At 38.6% G+C, this 20294-nt stretch overlaps 1 protein-coding gene and 1 long non-coding RNA gene across 3 annotated transcripts in view; one reads left to right on the top strand and one right to left on the bottom strand.

Moving 5' to 3' along the window:
* The window catches only part of CNTNAP5 (contactin associated protein family member 5), an 825196-nt gene that overhangs the window by 66977 nt on the left and 737925 nt on the right, over positions 1-20294 (top strand). The gene's annotated exons all lie outside the window — the stretch shown is intronic.
* Positions 9316-11686, bottom strand: LOC309844481. Its single transcript, XR_014300730.1, has 2 exons — positions 9908-11686; positions 9316-9598 (listed from the first exon to the last, which is right to left on the bottom strand). It is a non-coding gene; the product is annotated as an uncharacterized lncRNA (long non-coding RNA).

Raw genomic sequence — 20294 nt, 5'->3', positions numbered from 1 at the left:
ATCCCAGACAAGGGCAGACAAAGGATGATGCCACCAGACAGGCAGGATGTATTTGAGGTGGATTCAGAATTTGCATGGGGAATCCCCAGCATGCAATATAGCTCCCTTTTTAACAAAGGACTTGACTTGGGGGTACACGTGTTAAAGAGCAAATTCGGGTAAGGTATTATTCTGATTATAGAATAGAGCCCAAAGTTTAATTTGAAAGCTTATTTAATTCAGTGATTTGCTCACTCCAGCCCTTACAGACTCATGGACGGGAAATCCTAGGGACTGTGCCAATAAACCCCTGATATTTGAACCAAGACAGAAGCAGCAAGTCAATGTTATCTTGGAGTACTTAAATGGCCACCCTACATTGATCACTTATTTGAGGCCTTTTTGCAAATAGAATTAGGTCAGTTGTATTAGACATGTGCTTTATTTAACATGGATCAGTAGTTCTGTCTCAAATCAAGCATAGCTTCCTTATGCCTCCTCTCTCACAGAAGCTAATGGGATCTCTGGCAACATATCCCCGCAGACCGCTACCAGCTCCAGAAATGCTTGCTTACCTCTCCCAGGACCCACTGCATGTGTTAAAGACAACCATACCCTCCCCGTAAACTGAACCCCTTATAAACACTGAGGTTTCCAGATCTTATCCATCACCACCCAAGCCAGAATTAAATATCAAGGAAACAAAATACATTGTACTTTTTAGAAGTGACCTTTGAGTTCTCTTTTGCAAATATTAAAAACAATGCCACAGGCACAGAAACTCATCCCAATCTCTTGGGTCACTTTTCAAGGAAATGAAAAGTCAGTAAACTTCTACATAAAACAAATGAAGAAAATACAAAACTACTGGCAAAAATTGCTGAATAATAAAATAAAGAAATTTAAATCATCCTCCCGGGATAATTATATACTGGACTCTGGTTGACTTAGCCGATGAACAGAGCACAGGACAACAAGCAGAGGGACCAGGGTCTTTATTCCCAGTTTGCCCATCCACTGGCTTTGTGGCTACCCCTCAGGTAATCCAGCAGACTGTGCAGTTCAGTTACTCTTCTGCTGCATTGGAATGGTAACACCAACAGAAGTCACAGAGCAGACCTAGAACCATGAGAAAGCCAAGTAGTCTGTCTCTGTCTCAATGGAGATCGTGCCCCACTCTTCAATGCCAAGAATGTGCTCTGGAAAGGGACCCCCATTCCCTGGGGGAAATTTAACCTGGGAAACTTCCTGAGCTTCTCTAAACTCTGGACTGATTATCTATGAATTTGGATTTAAATATTAACCTACTTCATAATGCTGTTGTAATGATAAATGAGATAAATCAGATAAAGCAATTGAAAAAGTGCCTGGCACATTCAAAGTACACCATAAATATTAGCTTTTATTATTTCTGGTACTTATATCTCCACATATAAGAAATCCCCCCCAAAAAAGAAATTTTCAGGTGTCTGTCATCTTAAAATGTTTATATGATATAAGCATACTGTCTTTTGTGTATGTGTGTATATATATTTATATATAATTTAATTATTACATATTATTATAATTATACATGCTATATATTATTAAAATATAATCTGTGAAGTTACCTTTTTTCAGACTGTACATATAAGTGAGATCATACAGCGTTTGTCTTCCACTGTCTGACTTACTTCCTTTCACATAGTTGCTGTGGTAATCTTCTTGCAATATATGTGTGTTCAGTAATTATGCTGTAGGCCTCAAATTTTTACAGTGATATATATCAATTATGTCTCAGTAAAATTGAAGAAAAATTTAGTTAACCATAGAAATAAATATAAAGAATATAGATTGTCACCTCCTTGGACAGTTATCCTCCTCTACCTACGAGCTACCTTATTTCTCCATTTTTTTGTATAGCTGGACTTCTTGACCCAGTTCTCACCATTGACAATCTTACTTTTTTCCTAATTTTTAAGGCAAATAAAAGTATAATGAACCCCATGTAATTCTTACACAGATTCATCAATTATCCACTCGTGTTTCATTCAGTTGATCATTTCCCATCTTCTAGATGTCAGTAAGTGTCATTGAGAGGATTATTATTTCTACTTTTTGAATTTCCACTCACTCCTCTAGAGAGGTGCACTTGTCCATTCCACTCATAGACGCGTTGAACACATGGTGGATCTTTCTCAATTCTCTGGGAAGTAGTACATGGCCTACCTTTCTCGGTTGTGTGATTTAGCCATTCTATTTCAATTGCTCCCATTTTCTTAAAAGTTTTTGGGTTTTTTTTTTTTTTTTTCCATAAGAGACTCTTAATCTCAGGAAACAAACTGAGGGTTACTGGAGGAGAGGGGGGTAGGAAGTTTGGGGTGGCTGGTTGATGGACATTGGGGAGGGTATGTGCTATGGTGAGAAAAAAAGTTAAAAAAAGAGTTTTTTTTTTGTTTTGTTTTTGTTTTGTTTTTGCTTTTCTAACCAAGATAGCTACAGTTTTCACATTGTCCAGCCTAATGGTAATTTTTCTGTCCTAACTATATTTGATTTTGAGGCCTCTAATACTTTACAGTGAGATAGGGCTAAACTAATATTAACATCTGAGATAAGTTTCCTAGCCTTGTTAACATCTATTTTTTTAAAGCTCTAAAATGGGGGGAAGTTATAAAGCATCATATAACATAATTCTTGGCAAAAATGCCTACTCTGTGAGAAGTAGCATTATTAATGCTACTTAATTTTCCGTTTGGCTTCCATGGTGCCTCACCCTCTTTGTTTACTTCCTATCCATCATATCTTCAAGTCATTTCACAGCCATAGGTTTTATCAAGGTGTTTTATTGACGTTGGAACCTGGGCCTTACTCTTGGCATTCTACATAATTACTTTGGGGGAGCTCCTAGTCATTGCTTTAGCTCCCAAGTCCATGTCCTGATTCCCTTTGGGCTGGTTCCCCTGCCCATGGGTACTTCCACTTAGGTAATCTCAAAATCTCCCACTTTATTTTTTTTTTAAGATTTTATTTAGGGACATCTGGGTGGCTCAGTTAGTTAAGCATCTGCCTTTGGCTCAGGTCTTGATCTCAGGGTCCTGGGATCAAGTCCCATATTGGACTCCCTGCTCAGTGGAAAGTCTATTTCTCTCTCTGCCTGCCACTCCCCCTGCTTGTGCTCTCTCTCTCTCTCAAATGAATAAATAAAATCTTTTTGTAAAGGTTATTTATTTATTTATTTATTTGTCAAAGAAAGAGGGTGAGTAGGAGGGAGAAGGTGAGAGAATCTGAAACAGACTCTGCACTGAGCCCAGAGCCTAAACTGGGGCTTCATCCAAAACTGTGAGGTCATGACCTGAGCAGAAACCAAGCATCAGATGCTTAACTGACTGAGTCACCCAGGTATCCCTACAAAGCTCCCAAATAAAACATTCTCAAATAAAATTTGTCCTCTTTCCTTCCAAAGTATTTCTCTCTCTTGGTGATCCCAGTAACATTACTGAACCACACATGTGGCATTATTTTCTGTGCTATACTTAGAGAATGGGGATGAGAAAAAAAAAAATATTACTTTGATTTTACTTGCTGATGAATCTCTCTGAGATCACAAGGTATTTCTAAACCATGTTTTTAACCCTTCACCACACTAGCATTGCTTATGCTCAGTTGTTACTGTACATCTGCTTCTTCCCTCCCACAGACTCATAGCTCCTTCCAGAGAATAAGTTTTTATCTTCTGTCATCCCAGGGTCTAGCTCAGTGCTTGGCACAGTTTTAAGGGAATGCCCGTATAAGAATATTTTTATATTATTGTGTGAAGTTGAGGCCTCGTGTGGGGAAACAATGGAAAAGTTTGGTTTTTATTGCTTTTATAGCTGTGGAAAGCACTTGTGAATGCCTGGATTAATTGCAGTTTCAAGGTAAATTAAAAAAAAAAGATAAGGCTAGAAGTATTTCATTTGGTTAAGGAGGGAGTAGCTATAATTTTACCATTGTCATCATCATCAACCTTAACTGAAGAGAAAAAATATATAAATATATGCATACTCATTTGCTCCTTTATTCTCATAAAATTTATTAAATTGTGTAGATTCAAACTCATCAAAGACCATCTCAAATATGTTCAGTTTTGCATATCAATTATAGCTTCAGAAGGCTGTTAAAAAATAAATAAAAGAATGGTAATTACAACTCCACTTAGTATAGGAAAGCCCATTAGTCACAGTGACAAATTTTAACAAAATTTCTCCTCCCACCGAAGAGATTTAGAAACTGGACAGAGAAATGAGATATGCATATAAATGGCTAAACATGAAAAGTACCCTGCATTGAAGAGGAGTGGCAGGAGTTTTCTGGAAGCAGGAAGAGTGTCAGATGTACAAATCAGGGGAGGCAGAGTGCCTGGGTGGCTCAATTAGTTAAGGGTCTGCCTTCTGCTTAGGTCACAATCCCAGGGTCCTGCGATTGAGTCCCTCTTCAGGCTAACTGCTCAGCAGGAAGTCTGCTGCTCTTTCTCCCTCTATCCCTCGCCCCGCTGCTCCTGAGGTCTCTCCCTCTCAAATAAATAAATAAATAAAAACTTTGAAAAAATCAGGGGAGGGTGGAGAATGAGTATGAACCGGCTTTCAGCATCAGCAGGATGGCAACACTCAGAAATAGGCATGGTGGGAGTGAATATGAGAGTCCATGTGCAAGCAGTACAGTGAGGGGGCCGTGGATTCAAGGATGCATGCACATTTGCCAACAGGTGGGTATTTTGGAATCATTGGAGCGGAGGAGGATCCACAAGCAATGAAGCAGCTGCTGAGCTTTGATACAGAGGTTGCCTGGGCTGTGGATGGTCTTCATACCATCCCGTGGAGGGTCTGATACTTGGTATAAATAAGAAAGGCTTTAGAAGTTATATTCGGTTTCCTGAACCTGATATGAATTCTAGTCTATGATTTTCTCAGTAAAAAAAATAAGGCAAAACAAAAACAAAAATGCGTAAAAAACCAGAACAAAACAAAACATAGTTGTTGCTTATCAGACTGGTCGCTTTATTTTGTTGGGAGTACAGTTGCTATTGTCCTCATTTTTACTTATCTTTGGAGAAATTAATACAATCACGTCAAACACTGTTAAAAATGTGTATGAAGATAGGTAGATAAAAGTCTCCTGACAAACCTATGTCCGACAAAACTGGGTCGCCATTGCTTCTTGGCCTTTTGGCTAAGATCAAGTGTAAAACTAGGTCCCCTCCCTGGAAGCAACTCATTTATAGTCTACTGTGTATGGCTTGGAGATACTCTACAAGCATTCAAACATATATAGATGTTTTCACACATACTGGCATAAGGAGAAATGTTTTGCATCTTGCTTTTATCACTTAACAACCTATCTCTGTGATCCCTTCAGATCAGCGCATATAGAACTTCTTCATTCTTTGTTAGGATGTAGAAAATTACCTTGTGTGGTATATGATTGCTTCTTTAACCCGTCTTTCACAAATAGCAGTTTAGGTTATGACTAATCACTGCCATTAAAAACAGTATCACAGGAAATAACTCCACGCATTCCACAGTTTGCAAATGTTTGAGCACATGTATAAGGAATTTCTAGAAGTGGGGGCTGCTGAGTCAAAACATACGAACACTTGCTATTTTTAGAGATAGTGTCAAATTGTCCTCTAGAGAATTTGGACCAATATATACAGTCCAATCAGCAATTAAAAGACTGGTTTTTTCCAAACACTCTTGTCAAAATAGTTTTATTAATCTTTTGATCTATTCAAGCCTAATTAAAGAAAAAATGGTATCTTGGTCTAATTAATTGGCATCTTCTATCAGCTTTATATAAATTCTTTAAATATTAATGTGTTTGGTGTTCATGATTGTCATTTTCTAAATATTCAGCATTTTTTAGTATTTACCATTCACCCTTTAACATGAGAGTTGTTTTAGCACATTGTCTTTTGCTGTTTGTTCTTGTTGTTATTCATTTTCCCAGTGGAGAAGTTAATTGATTTCCTAGCTTTTGTATTGATTCCAGTTTTGCCTCATTGTGATTAGAGAATATGGTCTGAATTATTTCTGTTTGAAAACATATTGAGAGTTTCCTCATGGTCATTTATTTGGAATGTTCTATGGATCATCTGAAAAAAATATTTACTGACAGTTATCAGGTTACAGAAGTTAAATAGATGTACTATACCAGCTTTTAAATTATATTATTTCAGCCATCTATCTACTTCTTTTGGCCAACTTGATCTTTCATGAAATGAAAGACGGGAATCATATTCTACTATCAGTTTGTTTCTGTGTATTTTCCCACAGACTTTTACTTCTTTTTCTTGATACATCTTCCTGTTATAAGAATTAGGCCTACACAAATGTAAGAGAAGCTGGAGAAGTGAGGGACAGCAGGTGGCAGTGGGAGGGTCAGGTCAGAAGTTGTCCTGTTGGACCAACCATCATGAAACACAGAGTAGAAAACTGTGGAGACTTTCAGACCCTTCTGAGGAGACGTCACGTTCAGTTGCTAAAGGGGGGCTGAAATGGGAGCTCAGGAAAAATAGGAGGAGGTGGCCTCTTGGAGTGAGCACCTCTGTGGGTCCACAGCCAGCCTCTGGTGATATGCTGGGGACCACTGAGAGTTAACAGGGCCAGCTGTGGGGAGTAGCTGGCTCTGGAGTGGAGGGCAGTGAGGACAAGTGAGCCCAACCATCTGTCTTTATGTCCAACCATGAAGACCTTACAGGGGACGCCTTCCAGTACACCTGCCAAATCCCCCTGAAATCACCCTTCTGACACAGAGAGTCATATAGGAAAAGGAAATCTGGACAAATATCATTTCTTGGATTAACAAAATTGGCTCAGTACAATCCAGCTCACTTTGCTTATTATCTTATTTCTAAACTCTAAATTATTTACTATAGGTGTGTCTCTCCTATACAACATAAAATTGGGATTTGCTTCTGTCCAATCTTGGAATGTCTTTTTTTCATTTAATAGGTGAGTTTAGCTATATAGAATTTATTGCATGTTAGAAATATTGTTAGTTCCTCAAATATTTTCCATACACTTTTATTCCATGTAGCTTTAGAAAAACATTTCTCCAAGTACTCTGTAAGTTCTTGGCTTTGTTTTATTTATTTATGTATTTGTTTGTTTATTTGCTTATTTTAATATTTTATTTATTTGAGAGAGAGGGAAAGAAAATGAGAGGGGGAGAAGGGTAAGGGGGAGAAGCAGGCTTTCTACTAAACAGGGAGCCAGGCACAGGGCTTTATCTCAGGACCCCAGGAACACAACCTGAGCTGGAGGCAAACACTTAAACCACTGAGGCACCCCTTGACTTAGTTTTATTGGCACATCTGTTTGTGTCTGTGTGTATGTATGCATGCATGATGCCCTGTGCAGGTGCAGAGTGGGTATTCATTTTGAGTAATTTGAAATCCTAATATATTTGCTCTACTAGTTAACTATAGAGCAACGGTTGTATCTAGTATCCTTCATCCTCTCTTTCATTGAAGGAAAACCACTGGTTATGATCTGATTAAATTAACTTTTCCTCTAACTCATACTCACCGGTCACCACCTGATCTTAGCGTATTATGTGCTCTTTCTCAGTGTTTACATTTATAACATTGAATATACTTATTACTTTATTATTTGAAGTTTTGGTGTTTAACAACAGTCTGTAAAGAATGACTTCCTCTCACCTTCTAATACTTTTGCCCTTCTGAACTTTCTCCTTACATCTCTCTCTGTAATGTTAGGGTTTGTTACATGGCTTGTATTTCTTTTCTTTTCTTTTTTTTTTTTTAATATTTTTTGTTTATTTATTTATTTAGAGAATGTGTGAGTGGGGGGCGGGATAGAGGGAGAGAGAGTCCCAAACAGACTCCATGTGGCTCAACTAACAGAGCCACCCAGGTGCCCCCATAATTTGTGTTTCTTATACTATTGCTTCTTAATGTTTTCATGTCATTTCTCGGAAAAGAAGAGGAAATGCCGTCTTCACTTTGTCATATGCACATTAGAAGCACATGGGTAATTTTTAATATGTTCAAAATAAATGATTCCCAAATTTGATCCTTTAGATGATATTAAAACCAGTTCATCTGCCACAGAGCATGCTGCTTTAAGTCACACACAAGTTTGTGGAAATCCCGCAGTGGTGAACTACCTTTTCAGTACCGATATAATAGCAATTTCCTTAATACATTTCAGAAACCAAAAAGTAATCAGAAAATGTGTTTTCAAGTTGAGATCATAAAGCTCATGCATGTGTATCACAGGAGATTTCCTTAGCCTCTTGCTTCAGCCCATGTCCTCTTTATGTCCCCACAAGTCTAACAAACCAGATTATTACCAAGTTCCCATCACATTAAAAGCACAAAATCAGAATTTTCGAGAACTGTATTGAGTAAAACTTACATCTTGGCAGAAAGCTTAGACAATCCTAGGAAACATACCAATACAAGGTCATCAGGACCAGCATCATGAGTATGCACAGAGGGGTTTCTATTTCGGCACCCTCGAAATTATTAATAATTTTACCTTTGAATTTGTACTTTGTGAGTAATGTCCAGTGGGACAAAGAAGCACGTGTTGGGGGCTTAGAACCTTGGCTCCCAGATGGATTTTGAGCTGCCAACTTCCCCACCCACTGATGCTCCAGCCTCCCACTTCTGGCACCCACCTAGGGACAGCTGCCACCCTCCACTCATGGCAAGACCTGGGTGCACACATGGAGAGAGTTAGGAATAAACACACATTTCACAGCATCTCAAGGTAGGGCATGACAGAGCTAACCCTGTGCCAGGTGAGTAACACAAAGGCACATTAGTCAGGTGCCTCTTACTCAATGTAGGCAAACCTCTTACTCAGTCCTACTGCAGATCCCAACCATGTTCTGGAACAGACTTCCCAGTCGCCTAGGGGCTGCCTACTTGCCATTAATTGGCATGCCGTCCCTTGGGAAGGGAACACCCACTTTCTCACTAAGGCCTGGTCATGGTTTATCCGTTAGACAGCTGGCAGGAGGACAGCTGGTGAGCCTACCAGCACCTGCGAGAGTCTGTATTCACCCAGCAAGTATCCCTTTGCCTGGCAGAGTGTGACATTAAATAAAAACAAAACAAAACTAAGCAAAGCAAAACAAAACAAAGCAAAGCAAACAAAACAACCACTGTAACAGGTCAAAGACACTAGGAAGAAAGGAAAATAAATGTATATGTATTTTAGCACTTTTAATGGCCCCGTTTTCTGTTTATTTTTTTTTAAAAAGGACCCAGGTTTTTATTTTGCAGTGGGCTATTAAAGGCATGTACTCAACTGTGTAAGTAATTTAGGTACAAGACAGACTGCTTTACTAATGGTTCTAACTTTTATTGCTTAATTCCATGAAATTATAATAAGTACTCAAGAACACTATTACAGATTATATTCTGGATGCTGAATACACGGAGAGGTAGGAATCAGGATTTTGTTGTTTGCTTGCTTCAGTAGGTCCAGTTGTGTGCAGGACATCTCTCCAGGTTTTGATGGTCTTTCTGTCAGCTCAGTGGAAGCATCTGGATTCCTATTTGCGTCATCTTCCCATTAAATCAGCTGTACATATGCGTGGACTTCCTCCTTGGAGCTAAGCACAGGGCTTCCTATTTAGGAGTGGACGATATTCAAGGATAGGTAATGTGCTGAATAGAGATTGCACTTGTGAAGCTCTCTGGGGGCTCCTACCATCAGTGAATCCACATGCATATTGTTGGCACCCTCTTTGGCCCTGGGAGCGGGGAGGTTAAGACAATAAAGAACTTTGTTGTCTTTGGGAACTTGGAATCAAATGGGCAGCCAAACACACATGCACATTAAAGAAAAACAAACAAAAAGCTAATACATTCATGGTGCTGCCAAATGAGCCACGCCATCAAAGAGCTATAGGGAAGAGAGAACTGCTTTTTGAATACCTGCCATCCGCATGGCACAGTGCTAGCATTTCCCATACGTGACTCCATTTCTTCCTTCCACACATCCTGAGAGATGGCGATTGGTATTCTCACTTTACAGACAATGTAACTGAGTCACAGACAGCTGAGTTTGCTCCCCAGGGTCACACAAGTAGTTGGCATTCAAAGGCAGATCTCTGTGACCTTAAGGCATTCCACTTTAAGAGCTTAATTCCCAAGGACAACTGTCTCTATTTATTCAGTACATTTACCATTCAAAGAACTCTTCATCTATTACCTCATTTGATCTTCACAAAGGCCCTTGATAAAGAGCTCACCACCAGAAAGGGGAGCTGGGGACACGGAGGGGGTGAAGGACCCAAGTTCATTATCCATTCACACGTGTGGCTCCTCTGATCTCCCACGATCTCTACTTGTCTGGTAAATGAATGGACTGAAAAATGACTGTATAATCAAAGTGCAATTTGTCCAGGGTGGTACTGTATGAATAATTTATGTAGCATAAATACTGCTGGATAGAGCACTTAACTAAACCCTTGATCAGATGCCTGTTATTATCTAGCTGGCACACAATCAAAAAATGAAATGAAATTTGGGCAAATTCCATACACACTTGGGAAAGGCCACAGAGAGCAAAGGAAGAACAGAAAGAAAAGAAAAAAAGAAGAAGGGAAGTATTGAGAGTTTAAAGTGAATGTAGATTTCTGGGACTGCTGAAAGCCCATTATGAAAACAGGCTAAAGCATCACAGCATATCTTAGAGTAAAATTATATGTAGTGACTGTGATTGCAGATAAACCAGAGTCTTTTTCTGGCTGTGGGTTGGGGGTTTGGGGTCTCCTCCATTTTCTGCCTGTAGCGACTGATTCTGACATTGTCCCCAGGCTCCATATCGCCTGTCTGTTGACAAGTAGGAGTCCGTTAAGTGTATATTTGACAATCCATGGAACATAAAATTATTGATCTCTCTGAGACCCTCATATCATTTTCACCTCATGCGCCATGAGTGGTTTGGATACCTGGAAACAGCCCTCATGAAGAGATTACAAAATGCCTAAAACAAAACCAGAACGGCAGCCATGGTCAGAAATACTGAGTGTTCAAGTCTCCGAGGCCCTGGGCAGATGATATATCGGGGGTGTCATAAAAATTTCTGTTAACACCACATTGTCTTCTTTCTGGCCTTTATCCACATTAATCATAGCATCAGTCTCCCTTCCAAGTAACAGCTTTCATTTCTGACTTCTCAATTTCTCCAAATCCAGAGCTCTGAGTCAACAGCCTTTGTCTGTCTGTTCATTGGCGTGTAGACAGCACACCCACTGCTATGGTATTGTTCAGGCCCCTCCCACTTCTGTACCGTCCCCAGAGACATTCTTGATGGGTGACAACATCTTCAGTGATTTTTGCTCACTGAACCTCAGAATCCTACCTACTGGAGTTTGCTGGAATATGTGCTGCTATAATATAATAATAGTATCTGACGTGTCTTCCTTAAGAAATTTAAACGTTTTGAGGGCTAACGGAGCACATTTCTCTTCCATTCAGGTTTTTGTACATGAACCTGGCTTGCCCAGTTGTCAAGTGAAAAGAACAAACTGATGCCTGACGCTGAATGGCTTCTTTAATATCCATAAGGATTACCTTCCAATTCACTTCTTTTGGTTTGTCATTCCTTGATATTATGTTCCCTAGTTCTCAAAGACATTGACTTCCCATTCTAGCTCCTAGTATTTTCCATGAGTTCACTATATACCACTGCCTGATGTTCAGATCAGATCCAGGGCTCTGTCTCAAACATAAAACATTGTTCTCTTCTGATTAGAAGCTTCCAAATTCCATATATGAGATGTTCTGACCACCTGCCTTGCTCAAAGAACCCATGTTAGCCTAGCCAGCTTGTCACACTCTTAAAGAAGACAAATTAGAGATCATCCTTCTTTACAAAATAGAGGTGCTTGGCTTAAAATATATTACAAAGTGATCTCCTGTGTAGTATTCATTCATTTATAACAAGAAAAAAAATATATTGCTGCCACCCAAAAGACCCTGAGTGGACCCCCCTGCCACCTCCTCCCTCTTCCTAAAAGCCTCCCCTACTATTGTATAATCATTTTCATGTTTGTTTGTTTGTTTTTATAGTTTTATCTCTGCAGAGAGCATCCTTAAGCACCAGACATTTTTAACTGTATAAATAGAAACATTTTGTATTTGGCGTCTTTTGCTCCATATTACTTTCTTTTGAGATTCTTTTAAGTTGTTATTTGTCACTATAGTTCATTAATTTCCAAAGTAATTAGGGAAAAATTCACTAAAGAAGATTGCATACACAACTGACAATAGATATAAAATTTTTTAAATCCTCACACTATCAAGACCAATAATATCAGGTGTTATACTGCCATTAGGAATGTAAATTTATACAGACACTTTGGAAACCAGTTTTCTATTACATAATGAAATTTGAAATGTGCTTACCCATCCCCCAGAAAGGCATGCACAATTTATACCAAGAAACATACACAAGAATGATCATAGTATTATTCACAGTATCAAAAACTGGAAACACTCCAAAACAAATCAAAAGTAAAAAATGAATTATTATATTCATACAATGAATTGTAGTGTATGAGAAATCTGAGTTTTTAAAGTTTTTTTGTGTATGGAGTGCCTGGGTGGCCCAGTTAGTTAAGCATCTGCCTTCAGTTCAGTTCATGACCTCAGGGTCATAGGAAAGACAGGTGCTGGACTTTCTGCTCAGCTGGGAGTCTACTCTCCATCTCCCTCTCCCTCTGCACCACCACCCTCCAAACTTGAGCTGTCTGTCTCTCTTTCTCAAATAAATGAATAATAAAATCCTTAAAGTTTTTTGAGTACTTTCTTGTACAGGTGTTATGTTTCTCACATTACACAAAGGCAAAAAAAAAAAAAAACAAAAAACCCAGAAAACAGACTTCATTTAATAAATTGAATTAGAAGAAGCACTGTATACCCCATTGCTAGGTAAATGACCTACTAGGTCTGTTCAAGGCTTCTGCCCATTATTCTATTGGATAATATAAGTTTTCCTTTCCTTTTTTTCCCCCCATGGGAATTCTATGTATATTCTAGGTAGAAGCTCTTGGTCTATCATGTGTCAGAAATATCTCCCCCCATCCTATTTTTTTTTTTCGTTCACTCTTTTAATTAAGTTCAAACAGATATTCATACTTTCAATGATTTAGTTCAGCAGTGTTTTTCTTTATAGCATCATGTATCTTATTTAAGAAATCATAAGATAGTTTATCTACAAGCTTTATGTTTTACCCTTCACATTTCTATCTGTGATTCTCCTGGACTGTATTTTTGTGGGTGAGTGGAGTAAGGTCACATTTTCTATTTTTTTTTTCCAGTTGTCCCAGAATCATTGAAAAGACCCTCATGTTTCCATAGCTCTACTGTGTCACCTTGGCTTTAAATCAATTGTCTACACATATCAGTCTATTTTTTATTCTATTCTGCTGGTCTATTTGTCTAACCTTGAGCCAATATTACATGGTCCTAATTACTATAGTTATAATAACTTTTGATAGATGAAAGAACAAGTCCTCCCACTTCATTAGAGTACCATTAGCCCTTCATGTCTTTGTTTTAAATTACTATATAAATTTTAGAATCAACTTGTTAAGTTCCAAAAAAATTCAATTGCAATATTGGTCAGGATTACCCTGAATCAAAACACCAGTTTGGGAATAGCTGACATCTTTACAATATTCAATCATGAGCCAATGAGTTTGGCTTGTCTACCTTGCTTCATTTATCCAGTCTTATTGTATATTTCTTTTAATAGTAGAGCTTTCTACATAGAACAGTGAACTTTTTTGTTAGTTTTATTCTTTGTCATTTTATATTTTTGAGGCTATTATAAATTATATCTAGTTTTTAAATATAATCTCCTAACTATTTGTTGCCAGCACATGGAAGTAGATGTATTTTAGTAAGTTGATCTTGCATCCATCAGCCTTGCTAACTTCATCAGTCCTAATCCTTCATCTATGGATACATATTTTCTGTGTATATAATTATAGCATATATGATTAATGGCAGTTATATATTTTCCTTTATGATCTTAATGTTTAAATGATTCTTTTTTTTTTTTAAGATTTTACTTATTTATTTGACAGAGATCACAAGTAGGCAGAGAGGCAGGCGCAGAGAGAGAGGAAAGCAGGCTCCCTGCCGAGCAGAGAGCCCAACGTGGGGTTCGATCCCAGAACCCTAGGATCATGACCTGAGCCGAAGGCAGAGGCTTTAACCCACTGAGCCACCCAGGCACCCCTGTTTAAATCATTCTTTTGCTGTACTGCATTGGATAGGTCCTTTAGTACAATGTTCAGTAGAAGTGAACAATGGACAATCTGTTAATTTCTCAGCTAAAAATAATAGCTTTCAAAATTTCATCAGTAAATATGATGTCTATTTACACTTATTTGTAGATTCCTTTTATCAGATAATTTATTTCCTTTAATACAGGCAATATTTTGTCTCTCTCTCTCTCTCTATATATATATATATATAGGTATATAATTGTCAAGTGCTTTTTCTGCATTCAAGAAGATATTTTCATTTTGTTAATATACTTCATTCCACTGATTAATTTTTGAGTATTAAACCAACCTTGCATTCTAAATATACCCAAACTGCCCATGAGAAATATTTATATATAAATATGCATACATATAATCAATGGCATGATATTATGATAATAGTATATGATTATTATGGTGTTATGTCATGACATATAAAATTAAGATCTCTATATATCCTTTTTAGATATTGCTAATTCAGTTTTTAATATATCTCTGCCTCTGCTTTCAATTAACACAAACCCAAAACAATGAAGACAAACATTGATTTATTCAAAGGGCTGATTTCTTTAGGTATAAACAAAGAACTGACAGGAGGGAAAATGTGGGAGCAGTTACTTCCAAAGGAAGTTTCAGACCAGACTGTGTCTCAGATCGTGGGTCCTCCCTCTACTTTTGGAACAGGAATAAAGTCAGCAGCAGGCATTCACACTAGAAAATGCTGGATAGGGGGCACTGCCTCTGAGGGTGTGAGTCCTCCCACCTCAGCCTCCACAGCAGGAGCACAGGATCTGTTACTTTCCTCAGGGTTGTAGGAGGACAGGGAGTGACTTTTCTTCTGCCCAGTTATTGACACAAAGGAATTTGAGAGATGGGAAGGGGTGACAGGAGCTGTGCTAGTAGCTTGGCATCCTCACCTTACTTAATTACACCCAGGTACTTGGCCTTCTGAGGTGAGCTTTGCTGTTGGTCTCCATTTTGGTGGCTCAACATGGGCTTTCTGGCTGTGCATGGAGCACCACAGATACTTGGAGTTCTCTCAAGGTGGTTGTGCTCTTCTTAGAATGAACTCTTTCTTTCTTACCTGATTTTAAATGTGTAGCCCAGAACTCCTAGACATTTTGGGATGTTTCTACCATGAATTTTGCATTTCCCTATGAATAACTTTCAAATATCTGTGTTTCTGTTACACTACCTTAAAGAATGGCTCTTCTTTAGGTTCAGTGTCCTCTGTGACCTTCTTCCTACATCATCCTACTTAGTTATGTATTTCAGGATTGCATATATTTCCCCATCAAACTTGGTTCTAAATTCAATGCAGCTTTCTGCAACTGAACTAGAATCCCAGGTGGAAGGCCAGGACTCTTAAGAAAATGAAACCGGGTTACAATTTTAAACACAAGTTTTTGACTTGTTTTGCCAATGTTTCTATTTTATTGCCTTCAAAACTCGAAGGGATTTCTTGAATTACTTTCTCCCGTACCTGCTTCCCTGAAGAGTGCTACAGAAACAGTATCAACAGAATTCTCAAAGTGTTGCTTCAGCTTACCTTCTCCTTACTTCCTTTTGATCTTCTGGTTTGACTAAATCAACAATTTCAGTCATTCTAGGGCAGACATCTGAGGCTGAATCTGGCCCCTTTACCAGAAGCTTCACCTCTTCTCAAAACTACCTCATTCCACTTTCCTAGTTGGTATTTCTCTATCACTATTTAGCATACTGTATATTTTATTTAATTAACCTGTCTCTTCTCCCCTCCCTTACCAGAATATAAACTCTATAGAGGCAGATATTTGACTATAAGTACCCAGATGCCTAGAACAGTACATGGCATTTATAGCATATACTCAAAAAATAATTGTCATGATAATTATCTCAATATAAAACAAAATGCATTTAATTCTAAATTATCTATGCTAGTGTGGGGTGAGGAGTTAGGTTGAAGGATGGGGGAAAGGGATATTCAAACAATCTGTGATGAAGCATACTGATACCTTGAGTATTCATCATCATAGTGATTACTTAACACTAATCAAATGTACTCTCATCCCAAGAAGGACTTGTCCAAGAGAAGTTCCTTCTGTAACATCTATTCTTCAGGAACCCTACTGAACTCCTCTCCTCTCCTGTACTCAAGCACAAATCTGACTGCAGCACTGAGACCAGTGGTCCTCAAATGAAAATTCTGAGTTACTGCTCCAGGGTGACTAGACCAGAAACTCTGGGAGTGGGATTCTGAGCAACATGGGCTTTAGACTTTCCAAAGGTTTTGATTCGTGCTCAAGTTTGAGAACCGTTGGTCTATGTTTTATCTTAAAATCACCCTATTTCTGTTCTGAGAGGATTTTAAAAAAGAAGATCATGACTATGCAACGTGTTCATTTGAATATGTATTAGACACACACACTAAATACGCACACACACACACACAGGCATTTAAAAGCCAAGTGTATATCTATATCCTCCACTGTTTTGATAATTGAAGAGTCTTATAAGCCACAATACTTGCCTCAGATTGTCATTTCTGTAAGCTACATGTCTTGCATTCAACTTAGAAGAGCTGACAAGTTATTCTCAGACCTGTCCCTTCTAGAGGACACCCTGTCATGGGGCTGATTGAAGGGATAGGAAAGAGAGTGCAAAAATAATGAGGCTTATTTCCCATTAAGGAATTGACACGACAGTAAGCCAGTTTGCTTCTTAAATCATTGTGACCAGGTTTGCTTGGGGGAATTCTGTGCTTTACAGAGAACATAGAAAGAATGCTTTGGAAGGCGATAAGGGTAGTGGAAGGTCAAGGAAAAATAGCTCTGTGATAGAGCTCATGCTTTTTCACTCAAACTGCCTATTCTATGACTTATGGAAACCTGATACCAATATTTTAGAGAGATGAGCAAGTGAGGAGAATTGATAGCTGCTAAAAGCCCACTATGGACTGAGTGTTTACATGTGTATCTCAATCTTCATAATGACATACTGTCTCAAATTACATCTCCATTTTAGAGAAGGAAACTGAAGTTTACAGCAACCATATAATTTGTCCAGGATCATAGATCCAGTTAATGCGGGTCATTCATTAACAATTACTGTATGCTTATTGTTGGACACTCTAAGGCAGTGATGCTCAAACTTGGAACCACCTCAGGGGCCTAAAACATACTGATAGATAGGGTCCAACCTATAGTTTCTGATTTAATTGTTCTGTAGAACAACTTGGGTGTGGGGATATTGAAAGGGTCCTCCGATCACACCACTACACAGCCAGTTTGAGGACATCTGCTCTGGGGATAGAGCACAAGGTTCAGTGAATGTCAGAGTCTGATAAAAGTGACAGGTACAGCAGTTATGGTACAGAGCCAGGAGTGGTGTCTAATAATAACAGTGACCTGAGGGTGCCATGGGAGCACACAGTAGTTGCTCCTCAATGAGGCTGCTCAACCCTGCTCATCCCTGCTCAGAATATAAACAGACTTAGGAAGAACAAAGAGCCAAAGAAGGAGAAGGGATATTTGTGGCAGAAATGGAGTTTACACAAAGTGGAGAGGAGCAAAGATGAGCTAGAGAGAACCATTTGGCATCCTTGGAGCATGAGGAAATGCCAAGTGAGGGAGAGGAAAATAGCCAGGTCTATCTCTGAAGGGCTTGCGGCAAAAGAGGTATCTTAAAAGATGGATGGAATATGAAGAGCCTTAGAGGAAATGAGGTTAGTTTTAGGGGAAACTAGAGTTAAAAAGAGTTTAGAAATTATATCACCTCATCAGTTTATTTTACACATGAGGTAACTGAGGGAGAGAAGTTTTAGCCAGACTGTCCCAAACCAACAACCAAATCATGTCAGGGGCAGAACCCCCTTATAAACTTGGAGACTTTCAGACAAGTTTCAACCACTGAAGTGCCATCAGAAGACGTTACATTAATGAAAGTAGAATGATCCTTGTGTGTCTGAGTGAAAATACTGGTTTTACAGAGAAAAGTAGACACCAACTGAATGGAGACAAATATGCTTTTATCTTGTTATAGGGCCTCAGAAAAAGCCCCCGGCATGTATTCACCCATACTCTGACCTTGTTTCCAAAGATGCTCTTTTTAAAAAAAAAAATATTTATTTATTTGTTTGCTTGTTTATTTATTTATTAAAATACAGTTGTACATGGGAGGTCTATGTTTTCAATCTGCATCTTCAATGTGGTAAAAGTAAATAGATTTTTGGAACACCATGGTGGATTTGGGATATTTGGACCATCCGATGTGTCTCTACTCTTGGCTACCTCCATGTTACTGTCAGTGTTTCTTCACCTTGTAAGGATGGGAGGTTTTGGTATTAGTGCTCTACCCACTCCACACACACACACGCACACACACACACACACACACGTGTGCACATACATCTAAGGTCATTGCTTTGAATGAAAACAATTTCATAAGCCTCCATGAGTATCTTCACTTGGTCTGCATTAGGTACAGACTGACCATTTAAAGCACATTTTATCAATACAAACCACTGATGAAAAAAATGCAACACTTCCTCTCCAGCTGGCTTTCTAGCACATTTTTACATTTTCCTTCCCTGCTTCCCATACTTATTTTCATCCCCAAAATATTTCAGAGGCTTTCTCCTTTCTCTGTATTTTGGTTTCACTGTAGTCTGCACAGTCAACACAATGACTGCTTATGTCTGGCTTCCAGGACTTTTATCATTATTGAGGATTATCATTATTGAGGAGAAATACAAAACCAAAACACATGCTTTTGTGGTCAAATGCTGAATTAGGCTTTACGAGAGTCTACATTTGGGAAAATTCTGGCATATTTTGAGTCATGAGATGTTAGCAGAGGAAATGAGGTAAGGATCTCATTATCCCCATGGCCCAACCCAAACTGAATTATCCAACGCACCCAATTTTTTCAGTCCCCATCTGGACCTGGATTTTTCTCTACCACTACAAACCACATGTTGATCTTTCCCTTATATGAACATCAGCTGAGTTTTATAGTGTGTACCAAACAATTTAGCACTTAGTGCTAATTAAATGAGGTTAAATAAAATCACTTCTGTGGAAGTGCCTGCTGTGAACTGTAGTAGACAGATGCATGGGACTATTACCACCATTAATTAGATTAATTGCCTTTTGTTTGTTCATTCTCTCTCCTAGACTCTTGCATAAGCTCTCTACTAGAGGTTTATATCAGCTAATTCATGATGGAAAGAGAGAAGATGCTAAATAGCTGTGGATTAATGAAAGATGGGATTTCTTGGAGGGTTTGATCCATGGCTCCTTATAGAAGGTAGTCTCATTTCCTCCTGCCACCATTTTCTCCTTGAAAACTCTTGCTCATCCCTGCAAAGGGAACAATGCCAGAATTCTAGCCAGCTATATTTAGACAGCCAGAAATGAAATAACTGTAACATGATTGATAACCTTAAGTCCAGGGAAATGATATTACTAATTAAATCGTGAAACATTAGGCAGCCTGTCAAGCACAGATATATTTAAAGTCGTAACAGCTCTTGCTTATTTTTAAAGTGTTTGCATATTGAGTGATTCTGGTAAAATTGTTTCTATTTATCAGACCAAGTATAAAGTGCTCATTTCCATGGTATCTGCAAGCATAACAGGCAATCTAAGAGAAATCCGGGTCCAAGAGAGCAGCAATGAGAGAACTGGTCGGGTTCTATGAATCTGAGCCTCACTCAATTTTTGGAATTAGAAAATCTAATACTTTACAGCTTCTAGAAGCAAAGTGTGTGGGTGAGGTTAGTGGAAGGGAAAGATAGAAATAACCAAGCTACAATTTACTGAATGCCTATTTTGTGCCAGGCTCATCCACAGATTACTAACCTTACCAGTACCATTTCTCAGATGAGAAAACTAAGCACAGGGATGGGAAAAGAAAGAAAAAGCAAACGAAGATCATTTTCCCCTCATGGTGCAACTAACAAGGGACAAATCATGCTTTGAACTGAGTACTCGCTGAAGCCAGTGTCGGAGCTCCTTCACCTAGCTGAATTCCACTTCCTTTGAGGAATCTTTCTTATATGC

The sequence above is a fragment of the Mustela nivalis genome (genome assembly GCF_964662115.1).
Source record: "Mustela nivalis genome assembly, chromosome: 11".
NCBI lineage: Eukaryota > Metazoa > Chordata > Mammalia > Carnivora > Mustelidae > Mustela > Mustela nivalis.
The sequence above is the reverse complement of the archived record's forward strand: the minus strand, read 5'-3'. Positions and strand labels throughout refer to the sequence as shown.